Source organism: Mustela erminea, chromosome 5 (assembly GCF_009829155.1).
Source record: "Mustela erminea isolate mMusErm1 chromosome 5, mMusErm1.Pri, whole genome shotgun sequence".
Taxonomy (NCBI): domain Eukaryota; kingdom Metazoa; phylum Chordata; class Mammalia; order Carnivora; family Mustelidae; genus Mustela; species Mustela erminea.
The window spans coordinates 24203791-24223896 of record NC_045618.1 but is presented as its reverse complement, the minus strand read 5'-3'; the positions used below and the strand labels follow the sequence as shown (position 1 = coordinate 24223896).

At 39.1% G+C, this 20106-nt stretch overlaps 1 pseudogene; it reads left to right on the top strand.

Annotated features, from left to right (window-relative positions):
• Positions 1-9927: 9927 nt before the first annotated feature.
• LOC116590057 lies at positions 9928-11577 on the top strand (annotated as a pseudogene).
• The last annotated feature ends 8529 nt before the right edge of the window (positions 11578-20106 follow it).

Below are 20106 nucleotides of genomic sequence, written 5' to 3'. Positions count from 1 at the left end.
ATCTCTGAACACAAAGGGATACTGAGAAAAATCTGAGCAAACAAGACCTTTTATGTTTCCCCACATTTACTACAATTACTCCTACTCCTTAGCATATTTCTCCATGACTGCCCATTTTTCAAAAACCTAACATCAATATACTCAGGTCTGTTTCTCTGGGTCTTCATTTCTTTAAGGCTCCCATGTTACATAAAATTTACATTAAGTAATTTGCATGATTTTCTCCTGTTAATCTTCCTTTAGAATATTCAGATCCAGGGGCACCTGGGTGACTCAGTCAGTCTGCCTTCAGCTCAGGTCATGATGTCAGGGTCCTGAGATTGAGCCTCATAACCACTGGGCTCCCTGGGGCCCATCAGTGGAGAGTCTGCTTCTCCCTCTCCTTTGGCTCCTCCCTGATACTCATGATCTTTCTCTCTCTAATAAATAAAATCTTAAAAAAAATATTCAGATCCAGCCAGAGGCCCTACAAGGGTCAAGGAAAACTTTTTTCTCCCCAATAACAGGAAATGAAGTATAGCACTGGTACAGCACTGGTGGGAATTCACTCATCTTACCATGTTTCCCACCATCCTAAAGCTGCTGGCTTATAGAATGGTAAAATGGGCTTTGAAAGACTCAGATGCAGTATCAGCTAGTGGTAATATCTCGTATAGCTGGGGCAAGGTTTTTCAGGAGGATGCATATGCCATGAATCTGCATTCAATATGATACAGTTTCTCAGATAGACAAGATTCTTGGATTCAGGAATTAAAGGGTAGAAATGGGAGTGGCCCTGTTACTTATTAATCCTAGCAACCTACAAGCAAAGCTTTACTTCTTGTCCCTATGACCTATGCGTTTCTGGCCTAGAGATTTTTGTTCCAAAGGAAGGATACTAGGGCACCTGGGTGGCTAGGTCAGTTAAGCATCTGCCTTCAGCTCAGGTCATGATCCTGGAGTCCTGCAGTTGAGCCCCATGTAGGGCTCCCTGCTCAGCTGGCAGTATGCTTCTCCCTCTGACTCTGCCTCTCCCCCTGCTTGTGCTCTCCCTTGCTCACTCTCTCTCAAATAAAACAATAAAAATAAAAAAGAAAAAAGGATACTTCGAAAAGAAGACAGAGTGATTCCACTGAACTAGAAGTTAAGAGTGCCACCCAGCCACTTTGGGCTCCTTGTATCTTCGAAACAACAAATAAAGGAGCTACTGTGCTGGCTGGGTGACTGTTCCTAATTACCAATGGAAAACTCAACTACTAATCACAAGAGAATTAAGGAAGAGGATGTTAGGACATCTCTTAGTATTACTATAGTCTATAATTAACAATAGAAGCCTACAACAATGAGGAAGACTACTCATGGTCCAGACTCTTTAGAAATGAAGGTTTGGTTATACCACCAGGTAAAGAACCCCAACTAGCTGAGGTGCTGGCTGAAGGCAAAGGGGATACAGAATGGGTAGTGGAAGAAGGTAGTTATAAATACTGGCTAAAACCACAGGAAGGAGGCCTAAATAGTAATTAATAATAGTATTCTCTCTTCATTTTGTTATATGTTTGGGTGGCTGTTTTATTTAGATATCATTAACTTTACATCATAGTATTTCAATTACAGGGTATCAAGGAAAAAAGTTTAGATCACCCAAAGACTTTGTATCCTTTTCTGGATAAAGAGTGAGTTTTCAGTTTTACTCAAAGTTTTAGTTTTACTCAAAATAGCTGTATCATGTTATGCAGAAATAGAACATTGCTAATATCTTTATTTGGAAATTGAGTATGCTTGTTTGGGTTTTTTTGTGAGGGAGGGGCAGAAGGAGAGAAAAAAATCTTTCTTTCTTAAGATTATATTTATTATTTATTTGATTTTTAAAAAAATATGTTCTTAAAAATTTTTATTTATTTATTTGACAGAGATCACAAGTATGTAGAGAGGCAGACGGGGTGGGGAGCAGGTCCCCCATTGAACAGAGAGCCTGACGTGGGGCTCGGACCCCAGGACCTTGAGATCATGACCTGAGCTGAAGGCAGAGGTCCAACCCACTAAGTCACCCAGGCTCAATTATTTTAATTTTAAAATTAATTTTTTAAAATTTATTTATTTATTTGAGATAGAGAGCACAAGCAGGGAAGAAGGGCAGAGGGAGAGAGAGAAGCATACTCCCTGCTGAGCAGGGAGTCTGATATGGGGCTTGATCCCAGGACCCTGAGTTCATGACCTGAGCTGAAAGCAGACACTTAACCGACTGAGCCACTCAGGGGCCCCAAGATTATTTGAAAGAGAGTGCAAGTGAGAGTGAGAACATGAGTCGAGGGATAGATAAAAGAAGCAGAATCCCTGCTGAGCAGGGAATACCCCCAATGGGGGCTTGATCTCAGGACACTTAACTGACTGAGCCACCCAGACGCCCCTGGAGATTAGGATGGTTTAAGGAAATATATATGAATGCCAAGTTGACAGGAGATGAATTTATGATGTTAATTTTATGTGTCAAATTGGCTGAGCCACAGCACCCATATATTTGGTCAAGCATCAGCCTGGATGCAATTGTGAAGGTGTTTTTTGGAGAAGATCAACAACTAAATATACCATTAGTTATGTGGATTAACTTCTTTTGTGGGTGGGTCTTATCCAATTAGTTGAAAGTTTTGAGAGAGACCAGAGTGAGGTTTCTTAAGAGGAAATTTGGGGCACCTGGGTGGTTCAATCTTTAAGTCTTTGCCTTCAACTCAGGTCATGATCCCAGGATCTTGGTATTGAACCCCACAACAGGCTTCCTGCTCAGTGGGAAGCCTGCTTCTCCCACTACCCCTCCTTTGTTCTCTCTGTTATGTCTCTCTCTGTCAAATAAATACATAAAATCTTGAAAAAAGGAAAGAAGGAGGGGAGGGAGAGTGAGAGGGAGGGAAGGAGGGAAGGAAATTTTGTCTCCAGCCTGGTGTTGGATTAAAATCTGCAACTCTTCTTTGTCTCTAATCTACCAGCCTACCCTGCAGATTTTGGACTTGTCAATCTTCATAATTACATGAGTCAATTTCTAAAAGTAAATCTCTCTGTCCTTAATAAACTGGCCCTTTAGAAAAAAAGGTTTGCTGATCTGTATCCTGGTCACATGGCCTATATCATGAAAATTGTCAGAGATTCCTAGTCAGAATAGTGTGATTTAAAATCTTCCTCATCGTATTTATTCTTGCAAGATCTACTAGGAATGCTAACTTTGAAATGTAAACCCTAAGAAATATTTTTTTTTTAAAGATTTTATTTATTTATTTGACAGACAGAGATCACAAGCAGGCAGAGAGGCAGGCAGAGAGAGAGGAGGAAGCAGGCTCCCTGCTGAGCAGAGAGCCCGATGTGGGGCTCGATCCCAGGACTCTGAGATCATGACCTGAGCCGAAGGCAGCGGCTTAACCCACTGAGCCACCCAGGCGCCCCAGAAATATTTTTTAAAAATGCAAAACACATAGACAAATGGAATAGAACCCAGAAATAAACTTGCCTACAGCTCAAATGATTTCAACAGGAATACAAAGGCCATTCAATGGGGGAAAAGATAGTCTATTCAACACACAGTGCTGGGAAAATTGAATATCCATATGCAAAACAATAATTTGTATAAAAGACCTAAACTTAAGAGCTAAAATTATAAATCTCATAGATAAAATCTTCATGACATTTGATTTGTCAAAGATTTCTTTGATGACACCAAAAGCACAGGAAACAAACAAAAAAATAGATTAAATGGGAGTACATCAAGTTTTAAAACCTCTGTGTATCAGTAATATGAAACAAAAACAAGCTTCAGGATGGGGGAATATTTTCAAATCCTATATCTGATATATGGTTAATATCTACAATATATAAGAATTTCTACAACTCAGCAACCACCACCACCACCAAATTACCCTGGTTAAGAAATGGTCAAAAGACTGGAATAAACATTTCTCCAAAGATGAAGATAAACCAATCAGTAAAAGATCAGCATACAAGATACCACTTTACACCTTTTTGAGTGGTTATTGAATTAAAAAACAATAACAAAAACAGAATAACAAGTATTGGCAAGGATATAGAGAAATTAGAACCCTTGCACTTTGCAGTTAGAAAGGTAAAATGGTACATCTGCTATGGGAAACAGTGTTTCCTAAAAACAAAAGGACAGAATTACCAGATGTGGCATATATGTGTAGTATATACATGCAACAGAATGTTATTCAGTTTTTTTTGTTTTTGTTTTTCAACATTCCTTATCAATTCAGAGTCTCTTCTGATTCCATACAAACTTTAGGATCATTTGCTCCAGCTCTTTGAAAAATACTGGTGAAATTTTGATCGGAATGGCACTGAAAGTATAGATTGCTCTAGGCAGTATAGATATTTTAACAATATTTCTTCTTCCAATTCAAGTGCATGGAATGGTCTTCCATCTTTTTGTGTCTTCAATTTCTTTCACGAGTGTTATTTAGTTCTTTGAGTACAGATCCTTTACCTCTTTGGTTAGGTTTATTCCCAGATATCTTATGGTTCTTGGTGCTATAGTAAATGGAATCAATTCTCTAATTTCCCTTTTTGTATTTTCATTGTTAATGTATAAGAAAGCTATTGATTTCTGTACATTGACTTTGTATCCTGCCACATTACTGAATAGCTGTATGAGTTCTAGTAGTTTGGGGTAGAGTCTTTTGGGTTTTCCATATAAAGAATCATGTCATCTGTGAAGAGAGAGAGTTTGACTTCATTGCCAATTTGGATACCTTTTATTTCTCTTTGTTATCTGATTGCTGATGCTAGGACTTCTAATACTATGTTGAACAAGAGTGGTGAGAGTGGGCATCCTTGTCGTATTCCTGATCTCAATGGGAAGGCTGTCAGCTTTTTCCCATTGAGGATGATATTTGCTGTGGGTCTTTCATAGATAGATTTGATGTTAAAACAACATTGAGATACCACTGGGGCACTTGGATGGCTCAGTGGATTAAACCTCTGCCTTTGGCTCAGGCCATGATCTCAGGGTCCTGGGATTGAGCCCCACATCGGGCTCTCTACTCAGTGGGGAGCCTGCTTCCTCCTCCTCCTCCTCTCTCTCTCTCTCTCTGTCTGCCTCTCCACCTACTTGAAATTGAAATAAATAATATCTTTAAAAAAAAGAGAGAGAGAGAGATACCAACTTACACCAGTTAGAATGGCCAAAATTAGCAAGACAGGAAACAACATATGTTGGAGAGGATGTGGAGAAATGGGAACGCTCTTACACTGTTGGTGGGAATGCAAGTTGGTGCAGCCACTTTTGAAAACAGTGTGGAGATTCCTCAAGAAATTAAAAATAGAGCTTCCCTATGACCCTGCAATTGCACTCCTGGGTATTTACCTCAAAGATACAGATGTCGTGAAAAGAAGGGCCATCTGTACCCCAATGTTTATAGCAGCAATGGCCACAGTCTCCAAACTGTGGAAACAACCCAGATGCCCTTCAACGGATGAATGGATAAGGAAGATGTGGTCCATATACACTATGGAGTATTATGCCTCCATCAGAAAGGATGAATACCCAACTTTTGGAGCAACATGGACGGGACTGGAAGAGATTATGCTGAGTGAAATAAGTCAAGCAGAGAGAGTCAATTATCATATGGTTTCACTTATTTGTGGAGCGTAACAAATAGCATGAAGGACAAGGGGAGATGGAGAGGAGAAAGGAGTTGAGGGAAATTGGAAGGGGAGGTGAATCATGAGAGACTATGGACTCTGAAAAACAATCTGAGGGTTTCGAAGGGTCAGGGGGTGGGAGGTTGGGGGAGCCAGGTGGTGGGTATTAGAAAGGGCACAGATTGGATGGAGCACTGGGTGTGGTGCAAAAACAATGAATACTGTTACGCTGAAAAGAAATTTAAAAAAAGAAAAAGAAATGGGCAAAAGTCATGAATAGATGCTTTTCCAAAGAAAACATCCAAATGGCCAACAGACACATGAAAAAGTGCTGAACATTGCTTGGTATTAGGAAAATACAAATCAAAACCACAGTGAGAAACCACCCTATCAGAACGGCTAAAATTAACAAGTCAGGAAACAACAGATGTTGGTGAGGATACTGAGAAAGGGGAACACTCCTACACTATTGGTGGAAATGCAAACTGCTGCAGCCACTCTGTAATACAGCATGGAGATTCCTCAAAAAGTTGAAAATAGAACTACTCTACAATTCAGCAACTGCCCTACTAGGTATTAGTCTAATTGGTAGAAAAATGTTGATTCCAAGGGTCACATGCAACCCAATGTTTAAAGCAGCACTATCAATAATAGTCACATTATGGAAAGAGCCCAAATGTCCATCGACTAATAAATGGATAAAGAAGATGTGATATATACATATATACAATGGAATATTCCTCAACAATCAAAAAGAATGGGGGTACCTGGAGGCTCAGTGGGTTAAACCTATGCCTTCAGCTCAGGTCATGATCTCAGGGTCCTGGGATCAAGCCCCGCATCAGGCTCTCTGTTCAGCGGGAGCCTGCTTCCCCCACCACTCTCTCTCTGCCTGCCTGTCTGCCTATTTGTGATCTTTCTCTCTCTCTCTCTCTCTCTCTCTCTGTGTCAAATAAATAAATAAATAAAAATAAATAATATTGAAAAAAACACAAATAAACAAATTACTAGATTCCTTTTTTATGTAAAGATTTTATTTAATTAATTTTTAAATTTATAAATATTTATTTATTTGACAGAGAGAGAAATCACAAGTAGGCAGAGAGGCAGGCAGAGAGATGGGAAGCAGGCTCCCCACTGAGGAGAGAGCCCGAAGCAGGCCTAGATTCAAGGATCCTGAGACCACGACCTGAGCAGAAGGCAGAGTCTTAACCCACTGAGCCACATAGGCGTCCTATATAAAGATTTATTTATTTGACAAAGAGGGATACAGTGAGAGAGGGAACACAAGCAGCCGAAGTGGGAGAGGGAGAAGCAGGCTTTCTGCTGAGCAAGGAGCCCAATGCAGGGCTCGATCCGAGGACCCCCAGGACTCTGGGATCATGACCTGAACCAGAGGCAGATGCTCAACAACAGAGCCACCAAGGCATCCCAAATTATTAGATTCCTAAAAATCAAGTCCAGATCCAAATTTTAAAAGTACTAAAAAATGTCAGTATATTATACATGTCCAAGGAAAACTGTTTTGGTTTTACTAAATACTTTATAAATTACTACTAAAACATATTTATCTTTTATCAACAATTCCGTTGATTACTAAAAATAAGTAAATTTATTTTTTTTGGTTCCCACTCCCCTGGCCTCAACCATTATTAGTCCATTGATCCATACCTATACTATATTCAAATCTGACTCCCCTCCCACTGAGATTCTGGTTCCTAACACCCTCACTATTCTTACCAAGATATCAGGAATCTGGGCTCCCTGAAAGTTAATATGGTATCAAACTTGGCCTTCCAACTTCTGATGATAAAGGGCATGTTAAGCTATCCCTGATTCTTAGAGACAAATTTTAAACAAAATTAATAAGGAAAAAAAAATAAGTACATGTTTAAGCAAGAGATTCATTATTACACAATTCACAGGATACTCATGAAAATTTTCAGTGGGAAGGAGGAGGAAGGTTCAGTGTATTTCAGTTTTCTGTGGAACTTCCATCAAATCCAACACTTTCTGTACCCTGGAACTCTAACCCAATCAATGTCTTCCCTAAGAATCCCAACCTGGCTACCCTCTGCTAGGGTCGCAAACACTACATTCCCAAATATGCTGTACTTTGCTCACTGTCCTGTAGCAGGCTGTCTGATTGCTTACCTTCTCTCTTTTCTGAATCTGCTCCCCACCAGAGCATAGATATTGTACCAACAATTCCACAAACGGGCTGGCAAAAAGTGAAGGTTCAATTACCATTATATAACCAATGATTCTCACTGCTGGGAAACACAATATACTTTAAAAAAGTAGAAGAAAACTGAAATACACTGGAAATCATTTGGTATATGTGACATCATTGCTAATAAGACCAGGACTAAGTATAATATAGTAAGTACACTTAGGAGAGGGTATCACTTGGCAAAACTAAGGGATAGAAGCAGCAGTGGCTCTGTGTTGCTAACAGATGGGCTGGGGAGAGTGCCATAATAACTGAACCTTGTTAGCAGGGCTGGCTCCTGGCTCACAGAATATGGAGCTCCAACCCCAAAGGTGAGAGCCTTACCTCTAGGGAACTAGCTACCTATGATACTACGATTTGGAACAAGAAATCCACCAGAAACCATCTAGAGCCACCCAGGGGGTACCTGGGTGGCTCTAGATGGTTAAGCATCTGCCCTCCAGCTCAGGTTATGATCCCGTGGTGGTCCTGGGATCGAGAGCTGCATTGTGCTCCCCGCTCCACAGGGAGTCTGCTCCCCACCCCCACCACTTACACTCTCTCTGCCAAATAAATAAATAAAATCTTAAAAAAATAAAGAAATAGGGGTACCTGGGTGGCTCAGTGGGTTAAGCCTCTGCCTTTGGCTCAGGTCATGGTCTCAGGGTCCTTCGATCAAGCCCCCCACATGGGGCTCTCTGCTTAGCAGGGAGCATGCTTCCCCCTCTCTTTATGACTGTCTCTCTGTCTACTTGTGTTCTCTCTGTCAAATAAATAAATAAAATCTTTTTTAAAAAAGTAAAGAAATATATAGCTGCTCTTCATCCCCCTTTCTGGCACAGAGCTCCTAAAATTCTTAGAATTTCTGTGATGAGATTGATAAAAATATTGTCTGTGATGTTAAAGAGGTAACATTGGAAGGCCAGGAAGTATGGGGGCTGGTTTGGTTGCCAGGAGGATCACGTGATTAGAAGGTTAGACTTTTCAGTCCCATCTTCCTAATGTTGTGGGAGGGGAGACAGGCTGGAAATAGAATCAATTTCCAATATCCAATGACTTAATAAATCACTCTTATATAATAAAACCTCCATAAACCCCACAAAGATAGTGTTAGGAGAGCCTCCAGGCTGTTGAAACAATGCTTCCATGTGCCACTGTGCTGAGCCCAAACTCCATGGACAAATAAACTTCTGTGTTTGGGACCTCACGGTATGGGTCTTTTCATCTGGCTGTTGATTTCTATTCTTTATATCCTTTGTAATAAAATGGAAATTTAGTGAATAAACCGATTTTTTTTAAAGATTTTATTTATTTATTTGACAGAGAAAGATCACAAGTAGGCAGAGAGAGAGAGAGGGAAGCAGGCTCCCTGCTGAGCAGAGAGCCCGATGCGAGACTCGATCCCAGGACCCCGAGATCATGACCTGAGCCGAAGGCAGTGGCTTAACCCACTGAGCCACCCAGGCGCCCCAATAAACTGATTTCTTGAGTCCTGTGAGTCAGTCTAGCAAATGAATCCAACCAGGGAGGCGGTCATAGGAATCTCTGATGTATAGCCAGTTGGTAAGAAGCACAGGTGACAACCTGGAGTTGGCAATCAGCATATGAATTAGAGCACAGTCTTGTGGGTCAGAATCCATAACCTGTGGAATCTGATCCTATCTCTGCAGAGATGGTGTCAGAATGGAGTTGTATTATAGGTTGCCCAGCTCATGCCCGAGAGTTGTTCGAGGTATGGGGCAAAACTCCCCACACAGTAAAAATGAATGCAGAGAATGTAATACTCAACATTCAGCAAGCATGAGTACCATTCTCTTCCAGCTCCCACACCAACAACAGCTTCAGAACTCCACTGGTTAGGAGAGAAAGACAAAGAGGTGGGGAAAGAGCTGGTGAACTTGTGGGCTTCCCTTCAAGTACTTCAAACATTTTTTTGTTGTTGTTTTTGTTTTTGTTTTTTTGTCTGAGCTTATTTTCTAACACATTCTCTGAAAAGAGTAAGGAAACAGAATCACAGCCAATTTAAGTGACTTACCTGTGTTCCCACACTTTTTTCTCCATTATTATCATAAAGTTAAGAAAATCACAAGCACATGCTAGTGAATCATCAAGGTTTAGATCCAGATGGTACTACAAATGTGGAAGATATTAAGATACAAACTTCTGCATCCACTTTGATCTTTCTCAAAATTGTCTTCAAACTTGTTGCTTATTTAGTCTTAGAAGTTTTAGAAGCTGTTAACTTTTGGGACACCTGGGTGGCTCAGTGGGTTAAACTCTCTGACTTTAGCTCAGGTCATGATCCCACGGTCCTGGGATCAAGCCCCACATTGGGCTCTCTGCTCAGTGGGGAGCCTGCTTCCTCCTCTCTCTCTCTGCCTACCTCTTTGCCTACTCTCTCTCTGTCAAATAAATAAAATCTTTAAAAAAAAAAAAAGAAGAAATTACTGAAGATTGTGAAGAGGGGCACCTGACTGGCTCAGTTAGTGGAGCACATGACTCTTGATCTTGGGGTTGTGAGTTCAAGTCCCACTTAAAAAAAATAAAAAAAGGAAGATGAAAGAACATGAAATGGTAGGAAGGAATGTTAGAATAACTTATCACTTGTTTATAGGGAGGGTCACTGGTTCAAAGGCTCAATCATTATTATTAGTTATGCCGGTGAAATCTTTGACCACTGAGCTCAGTTAATGACAGAAACTCCTGAAATAATTCCACTGAATGAAGATGTTCTGATAACATAAGGAAGAGTTCCAAAAATTGAGACATGATCTTGAAATGGTACTGTCTACCATTTAGTCAAAGAAGGAAAAATTAAAGGAAGACTTGGATAAATAAATAAAATAATATAATATTATTTTGAATAAACAAATAAAAAATTAAAGGAAGATTTGGAAAAAAGTGTTGGATAAATAGCAACAGATACTGCAATCTCTTAATGTACTACAAAACAAATTGAAGCATCATATAGTGACATTTTCTGAATTGAGAACTTTCAATAAGTTGATGATAAAAATATTTAAAAGAGGGTCGTCTAGCTGGCTTAATCAGTAGAGAACGTGACTTTTATTTTCCATCACTTCAAGCCCCATGTTGGAAGTAGAGCCTAATTTTAAAAAATGATTAAGGGGCCTTTGGGTGGCTCAGTCATTAAGGTTCTGCCTTCGCCTCAAGTCATGATCCCAGGATCCTGGGATTGATCCCTAAATCCAGCTTCCTGCTCAGAGGGAAGCCTGCTTCTCTCTTTCCAACTCCCTCTGCTTGTGCTCCCTCTCTCACTGTCTCTGTCAATTAAATAAATTAAATTTTAAAAAACTAAAAAAATTTTTAAAATGATTACAAGAATAGGAGATACTCTTGATTACTTTGAGTTTATAGAAGACCATTTTCCTCTACCCAACAGAAATGTTAAAAAGAAAAAAAAAATTCAAGAATCAACTGCATAGGAGCACCTGGCTGGCTCATATGGAGTGTGAAACTCTTGATCTTAGGGTCAGGGGTTTAAGTCCTATGGTGGGTGTAGAGATTACTAATAAATAAATAAACTTAAAAAAAAATCAACTGCACAGTTGACAGCACTGTGAAATGTTACAGATTCATATAAATAGATGTTCCACATTATCTGCATCAAAATTTGTGATTCCATTTGGCTGTCTTATATTGAACTGCCCTTACTTAATGGAATTGCCTGGAGATATGCAGAAGAGCCAACCCAGATAAGACTGGAAACATTCCATCAGTGAAAGGATGGTCTCTTTTTCACAAAGTACTTAAAGAATCCTATCATTCAAGGATAATGGAAGTCCTGAGGACTACTTGGATAAAGAACATATTTGTAAATCAAAGCACATACGCAATCTTCCTTTTATCATTAAAATGAAATGTGCCACAGAGGCACCTGGCTGGCTCAGACAGTAGAGCATGTGACTCTTGATTGCTGGGTTGTAAATTCAAGCGCTATTTTGGGTGGACACGTTACAGAAAAGTGAAATCTTAGGGACGCCTGGGTGGCTTAGTTGATTAAAAGTCTATTTTTGGGTCAGGTCATGGTTCCAGAGTCCTAAGATCGAGCCCTGCATCAGAGTCCCCGTTCAGCAGAGAACCAGCTTCTCTCTCTCTGCTTGTGTGCACTTTCTCTCTCTGTCAAATAAATAAGTAAAATCTTTTCTTTAAAATATTATTAATTTTATTTATGTATTTGACAGAGAGAGACATAGCAAAAGAGAGAACCTAAGTGGGATAGTCGGAGAAGGAAAAGCAGACTTCCCACTGAGCAGGGACCCTGGGATCATGACCTGAGCAGAAGGCAGATGTTTAATGACTGAGCCATCCAGGCACCCCATAAATAAAATATAAATAAATAAACCTTAAATAAAACGCATTGCCACAACTATTATTTATTTTAAATTATTTTGAAATGGTTCTCTCTCATTCAGTTAGCGCTTTAGAATTTTAAACGATATGGACAAGAATGCAAGTAAAAATATTCTAGTCTTAATCATTATAAGATACTTAATTTACCTTCATGCAATATTTTTTAAAATTCTTTAATTTATGATGTTGCTAATGTAATATTTTCCATTTAAATTTCAACAGTTTTTAATGTATTTAAGTTCCATTTAGTAATCAACTCTTACATTTAGGAAATATAAATATAAATATAATATATATATATACATACCTCCAACAGATGAAATATTTTATATATATAGATATTTATATTTATACCTCCAACAGATAAAAAGATGCTCAAGATCACTCATCATGAGGAAAATGCACATCAAAACTACAATGAGATCAGCTCACACCTGTCAGAATGACTAACATAAAAAATGCAAGAAACAACAGGTTTTGGCAAGGATGCAGAGAAAGAGGAGCCCTCTTGCACTCCTGGTGGGAATGCAAACTGGTACAACCACTCTAGAAGACAGTACAGAGATTCCTCAAAATGTTAAAAATAGAAATACCCTATGATCCAACAATTGTACTACTAGGCATTTACCCAAAGGATTCAAAAATACTAATTCAAAGGGATACATGTACCCCCTTGTTAATGAGCACCAGGTGTTATATGGAAACATTTAATCACTATACTGTACACCTAAAACTAATATCACACTATGTTAACTGGAATTTAAATGAACACTTAAAAAACAAAAAACAAAATAAAACAAACAAAAAAAAACCACACTTCATTTCTGGAGCACTGGTTTGGTGTTCAACTCTTGGTTTCAGGCCAGGTCCTAATCTCAGGTTCATGACATCGAGCTCTGTGTTAGGCTCCACAATCAGCACAGAGTCTGCTTAGGGTTCTCTCTCCTTCTCCTTTTGTCCTCCTGCTTGTGATCTCTCTTCTCTCTCAAAATAAATAAATATTTTAAAAAATATTTTATTTCTTCGGTCCCTGTGTGGCTCAGTCAGTTAAGTGGCTGCCTTCTGCTCAGGTCATGCTCTTGGGGTCCCGGGATGGAGCCCTGTGTCCTTCCAGCTCCCCACTCAGTGGAGTCTGCTTCTTCTTCTCCCTTTACCCCTCCCTTAGGCTGTGCTCATGCTCTCTCTCTCTCAAATAAATAAAATCTTGACAAAAATTCATTTCTGATAATGTGTAGATAAATAGTACAACGACTCAGAAATTTCTGGAATTGGTGATCTGTCTTCTGAGAATTTAAACTAAGGACATAGGGAGAATGAAAGAAACATATCTATTTATAAAATATACTTTTCCCTCTTAAATAAAACAATATAACAATATAATTTATTACCTCCTTTAATCATTTTACTTGAAAAATATGTATTTTTCTCCTGTTGCAGAGACTGGTTGCTGACATAAAAATTTATCACATGGACCCTGACCTCATTTTCACTCTTCCACAGGAAAAGAAATGTTGGACCAAGCGTGGAAAAAAAATACATATATGCCTTTTATAGAAAACTGTGTGGCAGCTCCATGGAAGGTTGTCAGGGTCTTGGCATAGGGCTCTGGGATTATTCTGTAAGACAAATCTCAAGCACTAAAGTTGTCACCCTCATGAAGGGACAGCCACGTGACAGGATTTCTGCAGCTTCCCTAAGCCAGGGTCACTTCAGGCCCTGGGTGTTTGCAAATATTCCTCATTCCCCTAGACCAGGCACCTTTCACTTTCCAGAAAAGCGCTTTCATTTTCTGACATTTTCTTAAAGTTTGATATTAAACCTATGATGCCTGTATTGTGCTCCTCTGGTGTGTCAACCAAAGAGAAGGAAGGAGAACAGGAGATGAGAAGGGAGGGAGAAAAGAGAGGACAAGAGAAGCCAAAACAGGGAAGACGACTCTGGAAAAGAGGGTTCTCAGTATGTAAATAGGGAATGCAGGAAGGCAAACCAAAACCTGTGCGACTAGATTGGGATTGAAAGTATCATTATAAATACATGGAAAAAATACATGCATACACACAGTTTTATATGTCTATATTTCTATACACAAATCTTCCTCACCTTATATTGGGGTTATATCCTTATAAAGCTGAGTTGAAAATATTGTGATCTTTAAGACCCCTAATCTACCAACATCATAGCTTAACCAAGCTTACCTTAAAACATGTTCAGAACATTTACATAGTCTATAGTTAGGCAAAATCCCCTAATGCAAAAATTATTTTACAAAGTGTTGACTATTCCATGTAATGTGTTAAGTAATATAGTGAAAGTGAAAAACAGAATGGTTGCATGGGTTCAGACTGCATGGCTAACTGGTAGCTGTGACTCCCAGCCACTGTCCTGCATTATGAGAGAGTATCATGCCTCGTATCACTAGACTGAGAAAAGATCAAAAATTAAAATTTAAAGTAATTTCTCAGGTTCTTGCTTCCAAGACACCCAAGGAAAGAAGGAATCGTTATCATGCCAAAAAGGGCCACATACAGCCCATTATCCATACCATCGGCAACTAACCATTGCAAGCCTAAGGAGGACAAGGCCATTGAGAAGTGCATTATTGGGAACATAGTAGAGGCCACTGCCATCAGGAACATTTCCAAAGTGAGTGTCTTCAACGTCTATGTGCTTCCCAAGCTGTGTGTGAAAGTCCATTACTGTGTGAGCTGTGCCATTCACAGCAAGGTGGTCAGGAATTGCTCTGGTGAAGCATGGAAGGACTGAACACTCCCATTCTGAATTAGATTCATAGGTTCTACCCCACCATCTCCACCAAAGTCCATTTAAGGAGCTAAGTCCTTCAGATCTGAAGAAAAACTATTCTAGGAAAAAAAGGCAAGATGGAAATTATACTATAAAAAATGTTTGAGTATGATTTCTACTAAATGAGTACTGTATTTATGCCACTGTAAAGCTGAAAAATCATAAATCAAACTATTGAAAATTGGGGACTATTGTATTTATATACAACTACATATAATTATACACATATAGTTATGTACATAGCTATATATATATATATTTATCTGAAAGGGCATAAAAGCAGTATTAGTAGCACTGATACCTTATTTTCTAAACACTTTTAATCTATACCTATTTTTTAATTTATGAATTTGAGTGTCTAACACAGTCACATGTTAAAACATCAAAATGTACAAAATGACATACCATGTAAAGCCTGTATTCCACGCCTGATGACCATATATCCCCATTTTCCTGAAGACTCATTTTACAACCACTGTTCTGATATACTAAGGAATACCCCCTTCTTTCTCTCAGAAGTGTGCTATTTTGGATGATAAATTATACAGACACTCTACTCGGAACTCTCCTCCTTCACCATGTTGTCACCTCAAGACATAAGAGTCACCTGTGTTATATATAAGTAAATACATATATACATATGTATACAAGTAAATACATATATAATTTTTTTTTAAGTTTTAACTGACTGAGCCACCCAGTATCCTCTTCTTTTTTTTTTAATTAAAGATTTTATTTATTTATTTATTTGTTTGTTTGTTTGGCAGATCACAGGTAGGCAAAGAGGCAGGCAGAGAGAGAGGAGGAAGCAGGCTCCCCGCTGAGCAAAGAGCCCCATAAAGGGCTCGATCCCAGGATCCTGGGATCATGACCTGAGCCAAGGCAGAGACTTTAACCCACTGAGCCACTTAGGCACCCCCCCTTTTTTTAAAGATTTTATTTATTTGTCAGAGGGAGAGAGAGAGTGGGGGAAAGAGAGAGAGAGAGAGCACAAGAAGAGGGAGCAGCAGACAGAGGAAGAAGCAGGCTTCCCACTGAACAAGGAACCTGATGGGGAATTCAGATCCCAGGAGCCTGGGACCATGGTTAACCAACTGAGCCATCCAGGCATCACCTGTTTGTTTGCTTATTTATTTATTTACTTATTTTATTTGAAAGAAACTGGTATATACATGCTATTATTACCTTTACTTTGAATCAAGCTTACATATATAGAAATTACAAGAATATTAAAAAGAATTCACTCTTCACCTAGACTCACTAATTCTAAACATTTGGTTTTTCATGTTTTAAGCCACCTAACTTTCACCTGGATTGCAGTTTCCAGCCCCTCCCTCTGTCAGCCCTCCTCCTAAATGATGTGGGAAAATTAATACACAAAGGAAGACTCCAAGAGGACAATACTGAAAACATCATGGCCTGGCAGAAATGATAGCAGTGAAAGGTGACTATTGAGGTGGCAGAGAGTGGGGGGTGCATAAGAAAACCCTGGAATTCTAATTTTGAGAATCAAATAATTACATAATCAGTAGGTATATATAAATGCTTTACCCATGATTGATATAAAACACTGAAAATATCCTTTCTCCCAGAGCCTTTTATAAACTTAATAATGCATGTACCATGCACTAAGTGGCATAGGCAAAAAAATAAAATAAAATAAAAGAGCTGAAATTTTAGCTTTTCCTGCCTCAACCTGAATAACTTCAGCACAAGCCTTCAAACACAATTCTATTTAAGTCAACAAAGAAAATAATCATGTGGATTTTTCCCTTACTGTATTCACAGTCCAATGAAGAATTAGAACTAGTTAATAAAATTTGAATTTAAATAGTGAGAAAATAACTACAGGTAAACCACAGGTCTCTCCCTCAATCTGCACCCAAGCCTCCTGCTAGACATGAACAGATCTACAGACAATAGTCATTTATCAGTTTTCACATTGCAGTGTAATGGTTGGGTCTCATCTAGTCTTGCTTTTAAGTATAAGGGTCTAAGGATGCACACACTTAGAAGTTCATGGCAGCAGTGTTGGTAATAATTGTACACTATACTGGACCCAAACAATCATCAGGTATAGAAGGTATTTATTCATATATCATATAAAACGGTATTATTCATACATATACAGATATATTTAATATCACTATATACATAGATATGCGTAATTATTGGTACTTGATATGTAGTGGTAATAGATACTGATAATGATAGAATATTGTCTAGAGGTGAAAATGAACAATTGGTGCTACATGCAACATAGATAAATATTGAAAACATAATAGCCTTACTTTGGAAATATTGTGGGATCTGTTCCAGACTACTGCAACAAAGTGACTATCACAATAAAGTGAGTCAAATGAATTTTTTTGGTTTTCCAGTACATATAAAAGTTATGCTTACACCATACTATAGTTTAAGTATGCAGTAGCATTATGTCTAAAAAAAAGTACATACCTTAATTTAAAAATATTGCTAAAAAATGCTAACCATCATCTTAGCTTTTGGTGAGTCATAATCACTGTCATAGATTATCATAACAAAGATAAAGTTTTAAAATTTTATGGATGTGATACAGAGACATGGAGTAAGCAAGTGCTGTTGGAAAAATGGCACAGGTACAGTTGCTTGATGCAGGGTGTCACAAATCTTCATATTGTAAAAAATGCAATGTTTGGGGCTCCTGGCTAGCTCAGGGGAAGAGCATGAAACTCTTGATCTTGGGGTTGTGAGTTCCAGTTTCCCCATGTTGGATGTAGAGATTACTAAAAGAAATAAAATAAACCTAAAAAATGCAATGTCAATTATCATATGGTTTCACTTATTTGTGGAGCATAACAAATAGCATGGAGGACATGGGGACTTAGAGTGGAGAAGGGAGTTGGGGGAAATTGGAAGGGGAGGTGAACCATGAGAGACTATGGACTCTGAAAAACAATCTGAGGGTTTTGAAGGGACGGGGGGTGGGAGGTTGGGGTACCAGGTGGTGGGTATTATAGAGGGCACGGATTGCATGGAGCACGGGGTGTGGTGCAAAAATAATGAATACTGTTATGCTGGAAATAAAAAAAAAATGCAATGTCTGTGAAGCACATTAAAATGAGGTATGCCTATTGTAAGTGGGGGAGAAAACAAAAAATATTCAGTTAAGAGCAAGTAAACTCTATAAACTCTGTAACTTAAATATGTAATCTCAAGGGATAAAACTATAAAGATCCATGACAGATCCATCTCCACTGGAAGAGGATATCAAGATTGGGAAGGGATAGGGATGCCTGGATGGCTCAATTGATTAAGCATCTGCCTTCAGGTCATATTCCCAGGGTCCTGGGCTAAGGTCACCGCATCTGGTCCTCTGCTCAATGGGGAGCCTGCTTATCCCTCTGCTTGCTGCTCCCCCTGCTTGTGTTCTGTCTCTCTGACAAATAAATGAATAAAATCTTTAAAAAAAAAGATTGGGATGGAGAAAGAAGGTGATAAATCTTTTTACGGGGGGAAAATTTCCCTTCCTGTATCACGGTTGTTAATCCTTTAACAATTGTGTCCTCAGTAGGCTTGAAAACTATTCAGTCCTTAAAATAAAAAAAAAATCAAAGAAGTTTTGCTGAAAATTCTTGCTTTGTATTTATTTCCTTTTTTTCCCTGTTTAATAGTATATGAAGATCTTCAATAAATGCTGTAACTACCCCTCCCCACCCTGCAAAAAACAGAAGATTGAGAAAGGATACCCAATGGTCATGAGAAACCCAGGGATTTTCCCTTAAGATTCTATATCACTGTTACTTCCACTCCCTTACCTGGAAAATTAGTTGGGATATCCATAGACTAATAGAAGAAAGACTTATTCTTGAGTGCAAATAGACTTGATTCCCAGCTAACCCTGCAGCAATATGTCCCGGAAGTGGCTACAACTCCTCCAGGAACATTGTTTTTCAAGTGCATAAAAGCATGCACCTGTTTCCCTATTAATTCCCCCAAATAAGCCTCAGGGCAAACTCTATTCACCTGCTAATATCAATCTTCTTAAATACAGCTGCATCAGAAATCTCCACTCCAAGCTGAACTTGTAGTTCCAGTTCCATTGACTTTGGATCACATCCAGTCTTGCACTAAGGCAATCCTTTCAGGAGAGTATTACAGTTGGAATATGTTAACTGTCTTTGGATCTATGCTAATGACAGAATTTGTGAGTGTCCCCACCAGGCAATTTGTGGATAATCTCTGCTCTGTCAGTTAGAAGCTGTTCTGAGATGTTAAGGCTGATAGTGTATTTCTAGGGCATGCTTATTAAATCCCTACTTGGAAGGGTGCCACACCTGGGTAACTCTCCCAAACAAATCTTTTTTTTTTAAGATTTTATTTATTTATTTGACAGACAGATTACAAGTAGGCAGAGGGGCAGGCAGAGAGGGGAGGAAGCAGGCTCCCTGCCAAGCAGACAGCCTGACTCGGGGCTCAATCCCAGGTCCCAGGACCCTGGGATCATGACCTGAGCCGAAAGCAGAGGCTTTAACCCACTGAGCCACCCAGGTGCCCCTCACAAACAAATTTCAAACAGCAACTGACTTACATCGCCCCAAAGCATTAGCTATCCAAATGCTCTCTGAGCTGAGCTCTGCTTCAGGGATTTGAGATTTGGAGGGGAGCCTAACCCAGTGCTTTTCAAAGTATAAGGAGCTTTGGAATCACTGGAGACCATATGGATTCTAATTCAGTAGGTCTGAGGTGAGAGCTGAGATTTGTATTTCTAACAAGACTCCAGCTGATGCCAGTTGTGCTTGTTCACAAACCTCAGAGTAACAAAGATTAAGCATCCTGCTTAAGGTTGTACTTGTCAGGGAGACATATCTAGATAGAATCCTAATTTTAACTGAACTGCTGTAGGGTCTTGAACAAGTCCTTTCCCTCCAGAGTTGGGTTTATGATTAACCCCCTCCCATGTCCGCCTTCATGGAGTTTGAGTATGTAAAACACTCATTTACATATTAAATTAAGCTTTAGTTCTGTACTCCCAGATTTAGTACGTTTCAGTGATTTTCTCTGTCCTTGTTAGTGAACCCCAGTCTCAGTCACTGGTTGCGTTATTCTGAGTGTGG